This window comes from Peromyscus californicus, unplaced genomic scaffold, assembly GCF_007827085.1.
Source record: "Peromyscus californicus insignis strain IS unplaced genomic scaffold, ASM782708v3 Scaffold_4__1_contigs__length_199733344, whole genome shotgun sequence".
NCBI classification, from domain to species: Eukaryota; Metazoa; Chordata; class Mammalia; order Rodentia; family Cricetidae; genus Peromyscus; species Peromyscus californicus.
In genome coordinates, this window is record NW_026294562.1 from 53691020 (window position 1) to 53711234 (window position 20215).

General features: G+C 56.9%; 2 protein-coding genes across 8 annotated transcripts in view; one reads left to right on the top strand and one right to left on the bottom strand.

Annotated features, from left to right (window-relative positions):
- Positions 1-20215, bottom strand: part of Macrod1 (mono-ADP ribosylhydrolase 1) — a 144520-nt gene that overhangs the window by 24198 nt on the left and 100107 nt on the right. The window lies entirely within an intron of this gene.
- Flrt1 (fibronectin leucine rich transmembrane protein 1) overlaps positions 6466-20215 on the top strand; it is an 82442-nt gene continuing 68692 nt past the window's right edge. For 2 of the 4 annotated variants that reach the window (XR_008213211.1, XR_008213212.1), the window contains exon 1: positions 6466-6775. The gene's annotated coding sequence lies outside the window, so the exon portion shown is untranslated. The remainder of the gene's footprint in view (positions 6776-20215) is intronic. The other 2 variants (XM_052714170.1, XM_052714169.1) reach the window with 2 other exon arrangements.

Consider the following 20215-nt stretch of genomic DNA (forward strand, 5'->3'; position numbering starts at 1 on the left):
TCGCCTGACAGTCCCAGGGTCCCTTGACACGGGTGCCCTTCCTCTGTCCTGATCTCCCGGTTCTAGCTTTACTTTGTGGAGGGAGGAGGAAGAATGGAGGAGGGAAGTAGGAAGAGGAGGAGAGAGGAGACCTGTGTGGCTGCCATTGGTATGCAAGGCCCAGCCTCAGCCCTCAGTGGCCCAGCCTCTCGGCTCAGCTCTTTAAGAATCCCTCCTTGGTGGCAGCCGCGTGGTGGTTGCCTAGCAACACCATCCCACCCCGCCCCATGACTGGCACTGGCCCTCTTCCCCTCCCCCCCCTCCTCCTACGGCTCCTCACATGCCCAGCCTCAGCCGTATTCTGAGCTCAAACTCTGCCAGGCCCAGCTAGCTGCTCAGGGCACCTGTGCCTCGTAGGTGTGAGAACATTTGAGTGAGCCCCCCCAAGGCAGGCCTTAACTCCAGCAGGGCACCTGTGGGTCTTGGGTTCTGAGGCCTTGGCTCGGCAGTCCCTTTCCCTCCTCCTTTACCCTTGCAGCACCTGGGCAGGCAGGTGAGGCTTCTGGAACACGCCCTGTTACCTCCTGCCCCAGCTCTGTAATATCAGAGCTCTGGGAGGAGACCCTGGGCTCCCAACAGGAATCCTCAGACTCCCAGACCCTCCCAGGCCTCCTCCTGTAGTGGCTTCAGTTGACCCATGGGGCCGCAACCTGCAGAGGGGACCCAGGGGACTGAGGGGTTAGCCTCTGAAGTTCTGAGTTGCAGGTCTGTCTTGAGCCCCAATAGCTTAGCTAGGTACTGGGCCTTCTGAAGCCCACAAAGCCACTATGACTGGGGCAGGAGGTAGAGGAGGCATGTGAGGAGGAGCAGAGAGCACCACACCTCCCTCACAGAGGCTAGAGAGACACTGTGACAGGGAAGGACATGACCACAGGCTGGGGCCCCAACAGAAGTCTTTGGAGTGCAGAGCCCAAACACTAACATCATTAACCTACTTTCTCTTCTCCCCCTGGGGTGATCCAGGGCAGCCCTCAGGCTCACTCTATCTTGGGGTCCCACCCTCATCTCTCTCACACGGCAGCCCCTCCCCCACCCCCCTTTAGCTACCACTTATCCTCTTCCCGACCAGGAGGCACGGCCTCTGCTTGGGCCCGCACCTCGGGCCTCACCTCCTCCGTTACCTGTTATTTTGCCTCAGCCCCTATCCACCAGCCCCAGCACCATCTAACCCTGATTCCTACACATGCGGGTCCCTTCAGACACACTGCTCTCCGAGCCACAGCTCCGACTTCTGTGCTGGACGCGGATGTGTAACAGGTGAATGATGGGGAGGCAAAGCGGGGTTAAACCACCATAGAAAGCACGTCCTTGGCTGGGAATAACGGCTGGGAGGGGGAAGCAGCCCTGAGCGAAAGACTTGGAGGGAGGTAATGTCACTCAGAGGGAGGGAAAGAGGCTCCCATGACGGGGGGGGGTGTTGGGGGGCTGGGGGGTGGGTGGGAGAGGTGAGAGGCTTGGGAACCACAGCCTCAGTCCTGGTCCTTCTGGAGAGGCTGCCGGGGATGAACGCTCTCTCTATTCCAAGCCTGGTTTCTGATACTCCCTGGAATTTTTTTCTCTCACCCACATCCTTAGTGTGTGTCCTTATACACACCAAGACCCCACCCTGCTAGTTGAGCTGGGGTCTGGACACTTTAGTCCTTGGAACGGTCATTCTAAGTAGTTCCCAGTCTTCTGATTAAAGTTGGCCTTGGAACATCATGGTCACTGCTGCCTGGACTGGCTCAGCCTGATGATCACCCATTCATTTAGCATCAGCAGACAGTGCTGTCCCGATGGGCAGGCCTGTAAACTTGTGGGGGATCACATTGGGCTCCCAGCTCTGCCTTCAAAGGGCTCATGGCCAGGAGAAAAAGGGGCAAGCACTCCCAAGACACCCATCCCAGAGTCCAGAGGCCCTGAACCTAAACCACCATGACACCTGCAGATAATTTACTATGATCCAGGAGGAAGGCATGTCTATGATGCCATCAGCTACCTAGCTTCTAATAGGTAAGAGAGCTGTCTAAAAGCTGAAAAGTGGGGTCATGAAAGGCAGTCGCAGAGCATGTCACAAAGAGAAACACAAGAAGAGACTGCTGGAGCCAGCAAGATGCTCAGTGGGTAAGGGCACTGATGACCTGAGTCATCAACCTGGAACCCACATGGTGGAAGGACAGGACTAACTCTTGGAAGCTGTCCCCTGACACCCTCAGCCCCCGCTGCCTCACTCAAACCCACACAAATGATAAATAAACACGACTGCTCTAGTACTTTTCCTCTGAGACTTGTGGAGGCTCAGGAGGTGGCTCCATTGGCGGAGGGCTTGCCTAGCAGGCTCGAAGCCCTGAGCTCCATCCTTGCACCACAGAAACAAGGCCTGGGGACACACCTGCAATTCCAGGGGTCAGGAGGTGGAGCAGGAGTTCCAGAAGTTCAAGGACAGCCCTAGCTTGAGCTTTATTTATTTAAATTTTTTACTTATTTATTTTTGTTTTGTTTTGTTTTGTTTTGAGACAGGGTTTCTCTCTGTAGTTTTGGTGCCTGTACTGGATCTCGCTCTGTAGACTAGGCTGGCCTCGAACTCACAGAGATCCGCCTGCCTCTGCCTCCTGGGATTAAAGGTGTGCGCCACCATTGCCCAGCTGTAAACCTTTTTCTTTATAAATCACCCAGGCCATGGCATTTAATACTTATAGTCCCAAAAAGGAAGGAGAAAGGGGGCAGGGACTCAGTGGACAGGATAGCCAGGCTCTGGTCTGCAGGTGGGTCATTTGGGCAGGGAAGGAAGAGAGAGAGAAGTGGGACCCTTGTCCCAGGGAACAGGGGGGCTCAAACAGGCCAGCATTGGAGCCAGATTAGTAGGTAGATCCTGGCCAGCACCCGCCCCTGGCCTGACCCTTCCTCGAGGTCCCCTTGCCCCGTCCCTGTCTTCGGGAGTTGCTTGCCTCAGCCCACTGGGCTTTGCTCCTTCTCTGGCTGCTCCTGGATCTCTCTCTAGGACCTTACCTTAGGCTGAAGGTCTTGCTTTCTGAGGCACTGACCTGAGACTCACGTGCTACCCTTAGCCCCCTACCTTGCCTTCTGTAAGAGGCCTCAACCCTCTGTGTCCTGCCTATGGGAGTTCTCAGTGCAGAATGGCAGCCGGGAGCAAGCACAGTAGATCTGGGACTTGGACCAGAAGTTTTGCTTGAAGGTGAGGGTTGGTGTGCCAACCAGGTGTTCCTGAAGCAGGTGCACAGCTATCCCACCCCCAGCCCATGTGCTCACAAATCCATGGAAATGTCCCAGAATGCCCTGGGCATTACTGGAGTTCAGAGAGGTCAGGTAGCCAGTGATCATGAGTCTGGAATCCCCAGAGTGAAGGTCCCTAGTGATGCTGTGTGAAATGTGCATTGGAGGAGATCCTATCCTTCCCCACTCCAGAACCTACGTGAGGCTAAGAATGGCCCAGCCTTGGTTGACAACAGTCTAATATTGCCAAATCCAGTTATCTCCACAGTTCATAGTATCGAAAGCATCCCAGGACCTTTTCAGACTGTCACATTAGCATCAGAAACTGGAGGCATTAGGGAGGAACGGACAGTGTTGAGGGTCACTGGCTGTTGAACAGTGAGGTGGCAAACAGAAGCCACATCCCCCTGAGAGGGGAGGTGGTGGCTGTGAGCCTGGGGGTGGGGGCTGGAGGGTGGGGGAAAGGCTGCAGGCAGGGCCAGGCTGACCTTGCTGCCCAGTGGGAGGGCCCACTCTGAGCTGCAGGACATTGCTCTGGCTATTGCCTCCCTCAGAGTCGGGGAACTGGGGCTTGGCGAGCTCAAGGTTGAAGCCACAAAGTGTTACTGGGTGACCTGCACTGCCCTCAGTGCCAAGAGCCTCCCACTGGGGCCCAGCTCACAGGACACGCTATCCTATCCGTTGCCATTGTCCTGTGTTCTCATGCCGCCTGTAGCATGCAGTGTGATCCGCCAGGGTTTGCTGACTGAACAAACCATATTTCCTGATCTCAGCTGACAGTCTCACTGTCCTGGAGTTACAGTCTTTGGTTGAAGCTCGACTTCTCTCAGGCTGAAGTTCCTACACAGTCCATATGTCCAAGACCCTGCACACCAGGCCTGACTGCCATCAACCTCTTCATCACAGTCCCTCTGACTCCAATCCCCAGCTCCAGCCAAGAGCTCTTGCTCGGCGGCACGCAGGTACTCCCAGTACAGCATTCATTCATGGCTGCAATGGGCTCCAGCTACACCTGATCTGGAACCTTTCTCCTGTCCCCGCTCCCTCCCATCCCCCCCACCCCTGTCAAACCTAGGACAACAAGCACTGCCCCAGGAAGCTGTCTGGTGTCCCAGCTGACTTGGCCCTAGTCCCTGGGGTCATGTGGAGAAGCCTGTTTCAGGTAGCTCTTGCCTAGCCTTGACTATGTGCTGGGCAGCCTTTGCGGAATCCCAGCTTTTCGTCCAGTGCAACCTGGTTCATAATGGTCTCCCTGGTGTCCCAGACGGTACCCAGCACCGCGGAATTCCCTCAGCATTCCTCGAATTGTGGTGCAGGAGATGTCACTATGCGAGTTACAGTCCATCAGCTGGGGGGCGCATCTCACAGCCATTAAAGCCACAATTATGATGGTGATATTTTGATATTCAAGTGTGATGTGTCAAGCTCCATCCGTACACTCCACCCCGGTACAAGGCCAAGTGCTTGCTTGGCGCCAGCCTGGTGCCCGGCATGGGGTGGCGGGGAGGTAAAGGGGCGGACACACAGAGTTCCTGAGCCACATGCTAAGTGACACCATGGAGGACTGATGGAGATGGAGCCCTGGGGCCCTCGAGTCCATCTGGGGGGTCTGGGGAGGCGGAACAGAAACCACACTTCTGTGAAAATTATAGCCAGCTTTGTGCCTGGACAAGCCTGGAAGCGAGCAGAGGAAGGGAGGTTGTTGATGCCACAGGGAGGTGGCATTGTGGGCGATTTTTTCCCCTTCCTTCATTGTTGGTATAATGCTGTTTGGGCGATAAATAAAAACTGGGAGGAAAAAAAATAGCTGCTCAGTGAATTGAGTACCAACCCAGGGAAGGCAGAAGGGAGCTGGGAGGTGAAGAGGAGAGGTGGGAAGGGCACACAGGGCTGGGGGAGGGCTCGGAGGTGGCAGCCCTCCACCAGGCCCCAGGCAGCTCTGGGAAGAGCATCGGGAGAGCAAGGAGGCAGAGAGCACACCCTCCCTCAGGGGTGACGGTGGGCATCCTGAGGGAAGCCTTGAAAGGTAACAAAGCGCAGGTTGGGCGGGACTTGTGAAAGGCTCTGGAGTTGGCATGGTGGGGTAGGAGATGTTGGAGTGGTCTGTTCAGAGGGGCCCCACACAGATGATGGAGGAATAAGGATGGGCCCGGGAGCTGTGGGGGAAACGCACATGTGATCTAAGCAGTTAGGGGCTCACTCAGAGCAGCTAGCGCCAAAGAGGAAAACTAAGTCTGGAAGGGACCACCCAATTCTGTCACCAGGTGACAAGGGGAAGTGAGAGATGTTAGTGTTCCCATTGCTACACGTGGGCATTTTCCCTGCTGTGGTCCATCCACCCAGGGCTCCCACAACAACTTTCTCTGAGGTCCTAATGTGTGCCAGTTCTGCTCCCAACCACCTTCCCTTCGCAGGTCTCCTCAACTCCCCAGGAGTCCAGTGGCCAATGCTCCCGTTTTATACTCAGGTTTAGAGAGGTTACCTAAGTTGTTCAAAGGTCAGCCTTTGGGGAGGGGAAGAGGGGTGCTGGCATCTGACCCGACCTGCCCTCCTACATATCAGGGTGGGGTCCTGCTCGGAGAAAAGCAAAGGGTTTAGAGAGGGCCTGTGCAGGAGGGGCTGCAAGCGAGCGGGGCGCGGGGGGTGGTGGTGTCTGAGCCTGGAAGGGGCACCTGGCAGAGAGGAATGGGGTGACCTGGGCACGCAGAGCAGGCAGTGGGTTCTGTTTGTGAATGAATGCTCTAGTGGACTGAAGAATGAATGAATATAGATAGATGAATGAGTGGGTGCTGAGAGGATCGATGTGGGGGGAGGAGGTACCTGAACCAGAACCCCTTTTCCTCGCCACCCTCCCTCCCGCCCTGGAGATTGGTGTTGAGAGCCTCCCTCCCCCTAGTCCCTAGAGGGGACCAGCTCCCCAACTCGTCTTCCCCCGCCCCCCACCCCAGACATTTTAGCGGAGGCTAGGAGGAGGGGAACGGGCGGACGCCGTTTCTCCCGGGCTGGGCCAGAGTCCCCGCGCGGCGGCGCAGCCTCCCGCGCCGGGTCCCGCCGGCCAGTGCGCAGCGCGGCGCCCCCGCCCCCGCCGCCTCCTCCCCGCCCGCCGCCTCCCTCTCCGCTCCCGCCCTCCCCGCTCCGCGCTGCACGCACAGCCCCGCCGCCGCCGCCGCCGCCGCCGCCGCCGCCGCGAGGGGAGAGGCGGCCGCACAGCCTGCTTCCTCGCGCCCTGCTCGCCGCCGCCGCTGCCCTCGCCTTGCCGAGCGCACCCGCCCGGGTACACGCACCCCGCCGCCGGGCGCCACCCCGCGCACTCCTCCCGCCGCTCCGCCGGGCAGATGCGCCGCCGCGCGCCCCGCGCCCCGGGCCCGCCACAGAGCTCCGACGCGCACCGGGGGCTCCTCTCCCAGGCCCCCCTGGGTGCCCTCCGGCTAGGGCTCCCGCCCGCTCCTTGGAATAACCCCTGAGGCTCCAGCCGTCGCCGCAAAGTTTCCCGAGGAGACCCGCCTCCCCGGCCGCTGCGCAGGTAAGGCAAGCTGCGCGGGCCGGGGGTCGGGACGGGGTGCTGGGGCGCGCGGGGCGGGGGCCGTGCTGCACGCATCCGGCCGGATCGCGTCGCCCGAATCGGTCCGGTGTGGCGGGAGACGTGCAGCCTTTGGGATTCGGGGGGTAGGGGGGTCGGGAGTCGACAGCCCAGCGCGGGTGGTGCTGGCTCCGCCGCGGGGAGGCGCGGGGTTCGCGGCCCGCGGCTCCGCTCCCCGGAGCGGAGGCTGGAAAGGGCGGGGGCTCGCTTGCAGCCCAGAGCCGAGCCCTGGCTGCGCCCGGGGGATGGCGGCCGGGCCCGCGGGGGGCCCCGGGCTGAGCAGGTCAGTCCCAGCTCCTGCCCCACACTCGGGAAAAGGAGGGTGAGGGGCTCGTGCGGCGAGGGCAGTCGGCCGGCCCCTGCGCCGCGTTCCTGTCCCCACTAGCCGCGTGAGTCACGGTTAGAGCGAGGTTTTATTTTTAAAACGACTTCAAGGGGGGCATAGGCAGCCTCCAACTTCCCTCCCTGCGCGCGCTGTGGACTGGCAGCCTAGTGCCGGCGGGGGCTGAGGCTGTGCACCTGGCAAAGGTGGAACGGAGGGACTAACGGACTGGGGGCGCACACAGGATCCCCCACCCCCAAGCTCTCTAGACAAGGAGGCAACAGACCGCGAGCACGCCCCTCCTCGTGGGGATCCGAGGCCCAGAGGCGGAAGGCTGGGGAGCGTTGTTGCCCAGCTGCAGGGAGCCGTGGTAGATCAGAGCTCTCTGAGGAGGACAAAGTTGTGAAGCGGCGACATCAGGGAGCAGCCCCAGGCTTCCTGGGGCCCCGGGAGGGCTTCCAGGCTCTCCCGGGGCGTGTGGTTGAGAGAGAACACAGCTCAACTGGGGTATGCCAGGCCCAGGAGGCTCAAATGAGAGGTCTGATGTGAATAAATAAAGCCAAGGCACAGGAACAGAGGTGAGGGGTGACAAGGTCCAGCCTTGCCTCATCTCCGCCCTTGCATCCTTTGGAGGATGGAGATCAGCCCCACCCTTTCCCACCCCTAGGTATCTTAGGAGTTGGGGGAGGCTGTCTGGGTAGGAAAGGGAGTGTACGCAAAGCAGGGTCCAGGACCCCTGACGCTCCTGGCAGAGGGATGTGGGCTGGGGCTCCCCTCCCTGCCAGCACCGGGGAAGGCGGCTGCACACGGGGGCTCCAGGCTCAGGTTTCTAGAGTTGAAAGCCAACTGCGTGTCTTCCTGCCAGCACCAGGAGGAGAGGCACAAACATCACCTGTCAGCTGGTGCCTGCCGTGGGCGACTGCTCAGGGCTTCCTCCGAAGGTTTAAAATGGAAATGGCCCAGGCTGCCAGGACCAGTGCCTGGGACGAGATGCTGCCTATCTGGGTTGGCTGTGAGGGTCTCTGGGAGGTCTGAGGTGCAGGAGAAGCTGAGATTGAAGGGACTATAGGTCAGGAGCGAGGTGAGACAGACTTTTTGAGTGTGTGTGTGTTGGGGAGGGGGGCTGGGGAGTGGAGAAACTAGGTACGTACATCCCACCTCGGTTCTCAGAAAGATTACAGGCAGAACCTCCCCAGCAGAGTGGAAGTCAGGCAGGCTAGGCTCTGCAGCCCACACGCAGATGATGGCAGGCCTGACTTCACATAGGCTTAGTCCATGTAGCTACTGGGATCCATGCATCCATACTCTACAACACATTGGTTGCAAGTCTCTCTACCTCTGTGTGGCTCAGTTTTTCTTTCCTGTTATAAATGGCCCACTATAACTACTTCCTGGGCCTTAGTTGGGGGACAGGGACTGTACTCTGTAAAATGCATGCGCATTTGCTACAAGTCTTTAATGGTCCTGCTCTTGGGCTCAGGGGTCTGTAAGATATCTGTAGAGATATTGGAAGGTTAAGGGGTCAGATTCCTCCATCCAGCTACATGCTGGTCCTCAGCAACTGTGTCTCCCTCAGAGTCCCTTGGAGCCCCTGGGAGATCCACTCGGGTTGTTTAGAGGGGAAGTAGAGCAGGAGGGCTGCCTCTTCATCTTCTCACCTGCTGCCCAGGCTGATCAGGCTGGCTTTTGGCCTGGAGACTCAGCTCTGTGTAGACTGAGACCTAGTGGCCCAGCCAATGCTACTTGCTGTATATATGCCCAGGCCTGCAGCCTCCCTTCTGGGAACCTGCCTGTCAAGGAGGGTAGAGCCATGACCTGTGAGGAGGGGTGGGTATCATGACTGTGAGGATGAGAGCGTAGGGGAGGACAGTGTGCGCGCGCGCGCGCGCGCGCGCGCACACACACACACACACACACACACACACACACACACACACACAAGACTGGAAAGGTGATGTTAGTGTACAGTTAGTGAGAGGGAGACTGGAGCCCAGGCAGACTTGACTCCTCAGGTGTCTGAGAGATAGAGAAGCAGGCCTTGAGCTGGGTGCCTGCCTGGAGAGACCCAGTGCTGTGGCTGATGTCAAGAAGTAGCTGCTTGGCCAGGCATGGTGGTGCATGCCTTGCCTTTAATCCCAGAACTCAGGAGGCAGAGGCAGGTGGATCTCTGAGTTCGAGGCCAGCCTGGTCTACAGAGCAAGTTCCAGGACAGCCAGGGCTCCACAGAGAAACCCTGTCTTGAAAATAACAAAACAAAGGTAGAGATGCTTTGGTGCAGGGGAATGGTAATGACCAGGCCTCTGGGGATAGCTGGGCATAGCCACCTTCTGTGTAGGCAGGTGGCACACAGGTAGCCACAGTGGCAGGGAGCTGGGCAGGAGCTTTGCTGAATACCCCTTAGGGTTTGGTGACCTGTTGGCCACTCCTTCCCAGCTGAGTCTCAGCACCTTAGTCAGAACTGCACAGTGGCCTGATCTTAGAGATAGGGTTTGGCAGGGCCTGTGCCAGGAGGTGTCCTGCCGGGCTGGCTCATCCCAGGATCTGGAAATGACATCAAACATCTTGTCATACCAGTTGATTATGTTCCTGGAACACTGGGATGCTGGCTCAGGGTCCTAAGGACCTAGGTGCTTCCTGGGGAGGACTCCTTTGCCTAGCTAGCTGGCCTTCAGCAAGACTGCCTTTTGTGGGCCAGGTTCCCTCAGCCAAGAGGTGGGGCAGTAGCAGAGCCTATTTCAGGGCACCCACCATGAGGTAAAATTTGCAAGTCTCCAGCAGAGGTCGTGCCTAGTAACATGGATCCCCTGTAGTCTACCCCTCCCTTTGCTGGTCTGTGCTTACAGCTAGCTTCTTGAGGGCTTGTGAAGCAGGCAGGACTACTGGGTCCACCACCACAGTCACCAGTGCCCCTTGCTGGCGGGGGCTTTCTCCACCAGTACCTCCTAGTCCAAGGAACAGTGGGAAGATCCACAAGTAACAGGAGGAGTTTCAAGTTCAGGCCCCTCGTGTGGTATGTGAGGGTGTAGGCCTGCCTGAGGGTCCTAAGGCCTCCATGGACGGTAGGGAGTCTTTGCTAGTCCTAGCCTCCCAGCAGAGAGAGCACAGGGCTCTGGAAGGGTATGGGTAGTATGAGCCTCAGGCCTGGCTGTTGCTCTTGATGCCTGGCACTCTGTGTGTCTGTGTCCGGGCAGACCTCCCCTAGAACCCAGATTGTCTAGTCAGTTCTGGCTCTGTCCTGGGCCTGGGCAGCTGCATTCTGCCACTTGCTATAGGGTGGGGTCACCATGCACTGTTGAGGGCTTGGCAGACTGATTGGTCAGGGTGGGCAAGGGAAGAACAGCACCTCCACCATCCCCGTCCCCAGCTGGCCTAGTGTTCCATGGCAGCAGCTGGACCGCAGAGGGTCCTGGGTGCCTGTCCCTGTGTTTGCCTCTGTGCCGGGCAGATTCTGTTTACCGCCACTTGCCTGTGGCCCCCAGAGCCTAGCTGCTCCCCAGGGTTAGTCACTCTGCAGATGATGTCAGGATTCTGGGACTTCCACTTGCTTTGTGGAATATATTTGATGGATTCATCATAGCCCTGGCTCTGGGGCTCTCACTGTGAGGTTTGCGTGTGCTAGCTATGTCCTCACTCTGCAGAGGCTGAGGGAGTGAGCATGGCAAGAGGACTTCGAAGATGTCCTGAGAATGGGAGACACCCCCATTCCTCAGTCTTACTCCCTTCTTTCCAGCTCGCTCATTCGTTCCTTCCTTCCTTCCTTCCTTCCTTCCTTCCTTCCTTCCTTCCTTCCTTCCTTCCTTCCTTCAGGAGACTTGAGAATGACTAGCCAGGCATAGCCTTAGCCTCTGGGACAAGAGTCCAGAACAAAAGCAGCCCTGCCCCAGCACTCGAGAGGTGGAGGCAGGAAGATCTCTGTGAGCTTGAGGCCAGCCTGGTCTACATAGCTAGTTTCAGGACAGCTAGAGCTGCATAGTAAGACTCTTCTAAAAAACAAACAAACAAACAAACAAACAAACAAACAAACAAACAAACAAACAAGGCAGTCCTAAAGCTGGGCATGATGCCACATGTCTATAATCCTAGCATTCGGGAGGCTGAGTCAGGAGGATTTCAGAAAATTCCAGGCAGCATGGGGTAGGTACATAGTTCAAGGTCAGCCCGGACTACACAGGGAGACCCTGACTCAAAACAATAATGGTAACAAAACCCAGTACTCCTGGGCTAGCTGGTAGCGAAGTGTGGGGCCAGACCTCAATCACGCCCCTCGGACCTGGAAGGCTTGTGTGGAGGAGGCTTCTGGGGAGCGTGTGTCCGAGGGAGGATAGGAAGGGCGAGCTAGGGTCGTGAGGAACTGATGGGCAAAAGGGCAGGGCTACCTTGAGGCCCCGTGGCAGGTGACGTCAGGCGTTTGCATGGGGCTGGCGATGAGGACTTGTCTTGATCTTCCTGTCTGGGGGATACCCAGGCTGGTCCATTCCGGGCTTCAGCCTGATGGGCTCCCCGAAAGCTGTGTATTCATTTGCAGGACTTGCTGGGTTTACTCGTGACAAGGGCAGTGGCCATGTTATGGAGTTAAGGCCACTAGTGATAGAGGGGATTCTAGGAAGGGGAGCTGGACCGAGAAGCAGAGTTGGGGTGCAGGCCAAGGGGGAAGGCAGCGGAGAGGAGATTTTCCTGAGGTAGCAGGCCTCAGCTGTGCAGGGCTCAGCTAACCACTAGGGGACACTGCCTTCCAGGCAGAGCACAGAACCCAGGCATCTGTGGCTGGGGGCCCAGATGCATCAGGCTTTGTGGTGAGGGGCGGGGAGGTGGGAGAGCTTTGGAGTGAGGCTGGAGTCATGAAGAACTAGCCCTGGCTGCTCCTGCCTGTGTGGCTGGAGAGGCTGCTCCTGTGGTGGTATTTTTTTTTCCCACTCCCTTTTCCCTCCTTCTGCCTGAATTAATCGTTGGCACCAGATTACAACAGATTTAGCAAACTGTGAAAAAAAAAAAAAAAAAAAAAGAAAGAAAAGGAAAAAAAAAGAAAAAAAGAGGGATCGCTCACAAGAGCAAGAGAAGGAGAGAAGAGAAAGGGGGATGACTTTGGGGAAGTAACATTTATCTACAGAAGCAAATTGCTTCTATAGCACCTGTCCCCACAGCCCCTCCCCTCCCCTCCCCCACCAGTGACGTCTGGGAAAGTGCCGCTCAGGAAACCGGCCTCAAAAACTGCTGCAGGGTGCTGGCGCCAGGATGGGCTTTTCCTGGGGGCAGCGTTCCAAGGGCTGCCTGGAGGAGCAGGGGACAGAGGCTGAGGCTAGGTGACCTCAGGTAGGGCCTGTGCAAAGGTGGGGGGTGGTGCAGGGTCCTGGCCGTCACCTTCACTGCTGGCTCTCGGGTTCTATGCAAGGCTGTGTGTGGCTATCATGGAAGGTCCAACCTGCCTGTGGTGAGTTCAGAGCATGCCACCAGACTGACTTGCCCAAAGGACACATGGCCTTGGGTCCTAGGTCACATGTGGGGATCTGTCTAGCTGCAGCCTATGGTCAGACCTGGGAGACCTAGTTTGGATTTAGGGAACGTGACTTTAGGTAGGTGAGCATCCTACCCCAGGGGTATGGCAGTTGCGGAGGATCATGGTAGTGTAGCTGAACTGAAGTTGCCCGGTCTAGTTAAAGCATAGGGTGGGATGCAGTGGTCCACTGCCACTGCCCTGGGGTGGGGTGGGGAGTAGTGGGGACCCTCTCTCCCTTGCTTCTTTTCTCAGGCCAGGGGCTGGTGGGTGGAGTCTGGTCAAGTCCCAGCCCCAAGGCCAGATCAGGAACACAAGACAGGTATGTCCAGGCTTAGGTGTCTCGAACGATCACACTTGCCGTTACATGCACACTCTTGCATACACAGGCGCGTACCTCTCTGTTTTCCCTGAGCCAGCCGGAACCAGCTCTGAGGAGTGAACCACCCCACTCTCACCTGCCGGCAGCTGCTGGCCGTCCCCCCCTCCCAGCCTTGGCCCTGGACAGTGACCATCTTTATGCCTTGGGCCTGTCACTGGGTTGGGGTTGAAAACAAAGAAACAAGATGCCAGAGTGGGGTTCTTGAAACAGCCTAAGAGACTCCAGAAAGCAAGTGGGTGATCAGGTGGGCAGCAGGCGGGGCTGTGTGCCCACAGACCCTTGAGCGGGGCCCTGGCAGGGGTCTTGAGAGCCTTTTCCTCTTCACTGAGGTTGTACCGCAAAGACCACAATCCAACTCACAGGGAGGCAGGTGGCACAAAACCCCCATATTCTCAGCCTCAGTTTCCCCACTGCATCTGGACAACAATGCCTCCAAGGGCCCCCGTGCCACCGTCAGCTCTGTGACTGTGAGCCCTCAGACTACCCCTCAGGCTTGGGGTAGTGAGGGTCTGGGCAGTACCACACCTTGACTTCCAGGACACCCTGGCCTGAGAAGCTTTTCTGCTTGCTTCCTACTGAGAAGAAAGAGACTGAGACACAGCAAAGACAAGCATTGTTCAAGGCTACATGGAAGGGCCTACTCCACACAGCCAGGGAGTGGAGTAACAGTGCTGGTCTTGGGTTCGAATCCTGCCTGTTACCAGTCAGCTGAGTGCCCTGGATACCCTACTTCCTATCTCTATGCCTTAGTCTTCACACCAATAAAATGGGACAGCCAGGCACACATTTGGGGTCAGTACAAAGACTGTATGTTACGGGCCTATTGGGGAGCATGGAAACCAGAGGCTCCTGAACTCATGACAGGGCAGACCATGCGGGGTGCATTACCAGGACACTGACCTCTTAAGGCTCCGGGGAACTAGACTGCTGTCTCCACAACACCACACCATCCCCAGTAGGTGAGCCCGTGGGGCATTTGCTGAGCTGCTGGGGCCTGGCACCCAGAGGTGACACCCAGCAGAGGGATGGGACTCGGTCATGATGAAGAGGAGGTATTGGTAACTCCCTAGAGAGGTGGCCCCTGACGACATGGTGGGGGACAGAGCCAGTTTGTGGGAAGCAGAGTATGGAGTTCATGTCACCTTTTGCTGAGCACGGCTCCCTGGGATTAGGCCAAAAGGCCCTGCTGGGTCTATTGGGTATCTCCCAAGTGTTGGGTCCTGGCGAGCTCCCGTCGCTGAGGGCTCACTGCACACATTGTGTAACCCCCGAAGCACCACACTGAGAGACTCTAGTATAGACCCTCAGCAGGCTTTACAACTGTCCCATTTTACAGAGGAGAAAACCAGGGCTCAGGCAGAGAAAGTGACCAAACCAAGGTCACACAGCCACTGTATGACAGCTCACAGCACATGCTCATTTCCCTTCAATATACGATGGAATGACAGTATCCTGGGGGTAAATTAAGGCACAAAGCAGTACAGTTAATTGTGTAGGGCCACAGAGAGGCAGAGAGACCACAGTTTTGTTTATTGAGAGGTACTTGGTTTCTGTCTGGGTCCTTTACAAGGACAGGTGGGGAGACTGAGGCACACACTGAGGACACCAAGGTCTCTATTTTCCCTCCTTTTTGTTTGTTTGAGACAGGGTTTCTCTGTTTAACAGTATTGTCTGTCCTGGAGCTCACTCTGTAGCCCAGGCTGGCCTCGATCTCACAGAGATCCGCCTGCCTCTGCCTCCTCACATGCTGGGATTAAAGGTGTGCGCCACCACCGCCCAGATTATCTTCCTTCTTTGACAGACCTGTGCCTGCCATGGTGGGGTACATGCCCAGAGCTTCAGGCCAGTTTCCTCTGGCAACTGAGTCTTGTGTCTGCCCTCTTCAGGTTCAGCCTTCTTTTCTGAGGCCCCACTGTGTGCCCTCATGGGTGATGGTGTCATTTAACACACCTTTAGCCTCACAAAGTAGAGGAGTGCAGGACGGCCCGAGGTGTGATCATGAGAGGAGAGTAGGCCTGGGGCCAAGGCGGGCGGCATGTTCACCCTGCCAGGACATCTCTGGCCTGTGACGTCAGCAGGTGGCTCAGCTGGGCTGTGCCACCACTGATGCCCTGGGGAGGAGCTGGGCAGCAAGGGTCCTGGGAGGGCGCCGGTGGCCTGCGGTCACAGAGCAATCTCCATTAGGGTGGTGAGCGAGGGAGCGGCTGCAGCTCCTGGAATCCTATTAAAAGCTTTTTCATTGTTCCCTGCGATATGCTCCGCTCCGCCGGGACCTGGGCATGTTGATAATTTATTTGTGGAAGGGAAAGGGGCGAAGAGCGAGAAGAGGGGGAAATGTCATTATTTACTCCGCCAGTTTCTGCAGCCCAAGCTGGGCTGCTGGGCAGCTCTCATGGGGATGCACCACACTCACCCTGGCAGCTAGATCTCTTTGGGACCTAGTTCCAGAGTAGGGGAGCCGGGTTCCACTGAGGTAAGGCTGAGTGGGCACAGCAGGGCGGTGGAGCTGAATCTTGGGATCGCCGATGGCGCTGGGGCCCTCACTGTTGGCAAGCTAATCCACAGCTGTGGCCTTTGGGGCTTCTGGGGCTTCTGCCTCTCCTGGGGATCAGACATAGGGGCTGGACAGTGGCAGCCCTATTGGCTTTTGGGGGGACAGACTAGGGTCTCTGGAGCAGAGTCACAGGAGCCTCATAACCCCATAGCTAGCCAGAAGTGTGGCCGTGCAGTGCACGTCAGAGCATTACTGAGGACCAAAATTCAGGCACCCCTCTGTGAGTGGTGGGACGGAATTCAAAGCTAACAAACAATAGTAGTTGTGCCGGCCTTGCTGAGCACTTCCTGTGAGCTGCAGTGGCTCTGTGGGCCATGTACCACATCTCACCTAATCTAGCATCTGCAAAACGGAGGGAGGCACAGCATTCAGGTTGGGGGTGTGGTATGAGTCATTTCTCTCAGCGTGCCTCCGGCCTCTGGTCCCCAAAGGCGCACCTTCCCCTCCTCCTCAGTACTCCTTGCCACCGAGAGGAAGCCCAGGACAGGGTCATTTCCTGGAGAACCTTCTAGTTTGCAACTTACTGTCAGGCTGGAGTCGGGGGGTGGGGTGGGATTAGTGTAAGTGTTTGGTTGGGTGAGGCCCTGGGTTCCATCCCCATGACCTCAAAATCAAATCACAAGAAAACACACCAAGCTGGCGCAAAGGCTCTAAGGAAGCTGACACCCGTGCCCCTCCCCTTTTGACAGCTGAGGAAACAGACTCACAGAGGTGACTGCACAAAGGTGGGTAGACCTAGGCCCAAAGTGTCCCTGTACTAGGTGTGGCAGTCCCCTGGGGCTGCCAGGCATGCTGGGTGTAGAGGGGTACGGGTGGGACCAACGCGCCCCTCTGGCCCAAGTCACCCTCACACACTCGGCAGGCCTGGCTGGACTTTAGTACCAGGAAGGCCTGAGTGCCCTGCAGACTGCTGTTCACCCCTGCCCTCCTCCTCCTCTCAGGCACAGCCAGATGTTTTTAAAATGTCTTCATTCAATCCAGTTACTTGCTGGCTCTGAGACCATTAGTAGCTCCCTACTTCCTCTGGAACTGAGTCCAGAACCTTGAGCCTGGCCTTTTAGGCCTGCCCAGCCTGGCCCTGGCTGACCCCACGGTCTTACCTCCTTCCTGCATCTCCCCTCAAGTGTGACTGTCACCTACCAGTCCTCAGCTGTGTGCTCCCCGCCACAGCCAGCCACATAGGACACCTCCTGCAGGAAGCCCTACCTGACTGATCCATGCGAAATTAGATTTCTTGCCCCCTGCCTCCGGCACTTTGGCAGCCTCACTTTCAGTGTCTGGTTTACTCAGTCCCCTCCTCCTTCCCCCTCCTCTGGCTCCTGTGGCATTGAATCTGACATTCATTAGCTCATCCATAAACTGCTCCCTTTAATTTATTATTATTATTATTATTATTATTATTATTATTATTTTATGGTTTCTCGAGACAGGAGTTTCTCTGTGTAGCTCTGGCTGTCCTGGAACTCACTCTGTAGACCAAGCTGGCCTTGAACTCAGAGATCTGCCTGCCTCTCCCAAGTACTGAAATTAAAGGCATGTTTCACCACCACCTGGCTAATTTAATTGTTTTTTTAAGTGTGTGTGTGTGTGTGTGTGTGTGTGTGTGTGTGTGTGTGTGTATGCACCATGGAATGTATGTGAAGTTCAGAAGACACCTTTGTGGAGCTGGCTCTCTTCCCACATTTACATGGGTTCCAGAGATTGAACGCAGGTCTCCAGGCTTACTTAACAAGTGCCATCACCCTTTGAGTTTATCTTGTAGGCGTTTGTTTTGTTGTTTGGAGGCAGGTTCTGACTCTAGCCCAGGCTGACCTGGAGCTTACTCCGGAGCCCAGTCTGGCCTAGAATTCATGGCAATCTTTTTGAGTACTTGAATTATAGCTGTGAGCCACAATACCCCATTAACCCATTTTATAGAGGAGAAACCTGAGACCAAGTGAGGGGTTCAGTCACCTGGCCACGGTCCCCCAGCGTTCTGATGTAGTGCCGGGGACACGTCAGATCTCGGCCTTGGGATCCTTTCCTATGCCATTTTCACCTTCAGTCGCTGTGGTGGGGTAGCAGCTGGGCTGGCATTCTCTGAGATCTTGCTACTTGAGTTGTCCTGTGTGGGGTATTAAGTGAGGGTCTTTTTAGTCTCTGAAGTGGCCTAGTATTCTTGGAGGCTCCATTTTACAGGTAGGAAAACTGAGGCCAAGAACAGGAAGGGAAGCAGGAAGGCAGAGCCCCAACCCTGCAGCTACTTCCTGTGCCTGTGTGGAGGTCTGTGGTTATTGATTCCTAGTGGGGATCAAGTCCTGTCCTGCCAGCCTGAGATCAAGTGAAGATCTCAAGTCTGCTGCCTGCCTTGGCTGGGCATCCTAGGATGAAGCTGAGGATGCTGGGGCGACACTGTGCCCAGGAGCAGGGCAGGACCTGGACCCTGCCCCCACGGCAGCTGTCTCCCTGGCCGATGGACTTCCAGACAGACAGGGCTTGTGAGAGCCGGGGGCCTTCAAGGAGAGCACTGATCCTGCCAGCAGCTGCTCAAAGGGCTCTTTGTGGCAAAAGGGCTGGCCACGGGCAGCTGCCAGGCCAGAGGCACAGACAGCTCAGCCTTTGTGCCAGCATGTTGCCCCTGCCCTGACCCGAGAGGTCAACAGGACGTGAGCCCTTATCTGTGGGAGGCTGGGGACCTCCTGCCCTGGATCTGCCCTAGGTCTGGGATGGGTGTGGTCTGTGTTACCAGGCAGGTACCCAGGAGCACCTCGTTCACAGATCTGGTCATGGAGGCAGAGTCCAGAATTGGCAGGGGTCGGGGGGTGGGGGCAATATGGAGGGTGGAATGGTAATGACAGCAATAATTGTGGCAGTGATGGTTAGGATAGGCTTGCTGCCGCGCAAGGGTGCTGCTTCCGGTGTGGTTCTGGAAGGCATTTTATGGCTGTTTTCTGATTCCCACAGAGGAGCCCTGCCAGTTGGACGTGCTCCTCTGCTCATTTGGAGATGAGAAAACCGAGAACCCTCAGGTTAGGAAGCTCACCCAGCTCACAGCACCCCAAGGTTGGAGCTTGAACCTCGGTCCCTGTTCGTTCGTTTGTTTGGTTTGGTTTTCTGAGACAGGGTTTCTCTGTGTAGCTATGGCTGGCCTGGAACTAGTTCTGTAGACCAGGCTGGCCTCGAACTCACAGAGATCCACTTGTCTCTGCCTCTATAGTGCTGGGATTAAAGGTGTGCCACCACTGCCCAGCCTGGGTCCCTCTTGAACTGCACCCCCTCATTTTTTTGAGACAGGGTCTCATGTGTCCTAGAATTTGAACTTCTGATGCTCCTGTTCAGGAATGGGTCAGGGTGTCTGTGTCCCTGTCTGAAATATGTGGATGGTGGGCAGATTGTGTGTTGAGCCTTTGGGGTCGTGGTGTCTTGTCTGAACTTTGTGAGTGAGGCACAGGGTGGGGGATGGAGGGAATTATGGAGTCCCAGGGAGACTAGGAAAGACTGAGGGCTCAGCCTCCTCCGGGGTACCCTACTCTTGGAAGGACCTTCAGAACCCACTGTGTAGTCAGGGGCTGGATAGACAGGGGCTGGCCTGAGACTCCCAAGGCCTTCAGGGTAGAATTAGGGCAGGCTGATGCCAGAGTAGTATGGGACTCATGGGGGCAGACAGACAGTTTAGGGGCCTGGTGTATGCCGTGCAGCAAACTAGCTTGCCTTCTTACCCTGACCAGGATCAGTTTCCCCATCTATGAAATAAGTGCTGCGCTTGCATGAGACCCGTGGGTGACGTCCTCTGCAGAGAAGGCCATGGCCTGGCTGAACTGTGCCCTAGCTCTCTCCCTGCAGGCCCCTCGTCTCTTCCCCAGGAGACCCCACACGCTGAGGGAAGAGACCAAGCCTCCCTCACGATGCTTGGGCGGAGAACCCCTCTCAGCCTGCCCAGTCTGGATGCCGTATTATACATAGTTAATGGTACTGACATGAATAGTGAGCAGCCTCTTTTTTTTTGTTGTTGTTGTTGGAGCTGAGGACCGAACCCAGGGCCTTGCACTTGCTAGGCAAGCGCTCTACCACTGAGCTAAATCCCCAACCCCGCAGCCTCTTATACTGAGGGTAGATGAGAGGGCCTGCTCCTTCTGGGGCTCTTCCTGAAGGTGGGGAGTTGAGCTCTTGGGCAGAGAGGTGTAGGCTCTGGGGCCCCTTCCCCACCCTGGCACCCTGCCTCCTCTCTGCCTTCTCGGATTCCAACCTCAGGAGGTGGGTGAAGACTGTCAGCTCGCTTTCGGCAACAGGGACCTGAGCACTTGGCTACTACGAGGCCTGGTTGGGGCCCAGACCTGGCATCCCGATGATCTAGTGTTGGCCTTTGTGGGTGTGTTCAGGCCTCTGATGGGCAGCTGGGCAAACTCAGCACAGGACTCTGCTTTGTGTGCCCGATGTTTGTGGGCCTGGGTGTCATTGCAGCCTTCATGTGACAGTAGTGACTACCCAGGGCCTGGATTCTGCTCCTGGCCCTTCCTCTTCCTGACTAGATCAGTGCTTCTGTTCCCATGATCACCTGGTGTGGACCTGGCTGAGGAGGGCCACGCAGTGTTGTTGATCATTATCCAGGCTGGATGTTTCCTAACTGCATTCCGTGCCCCACATGAAGCTTGGTT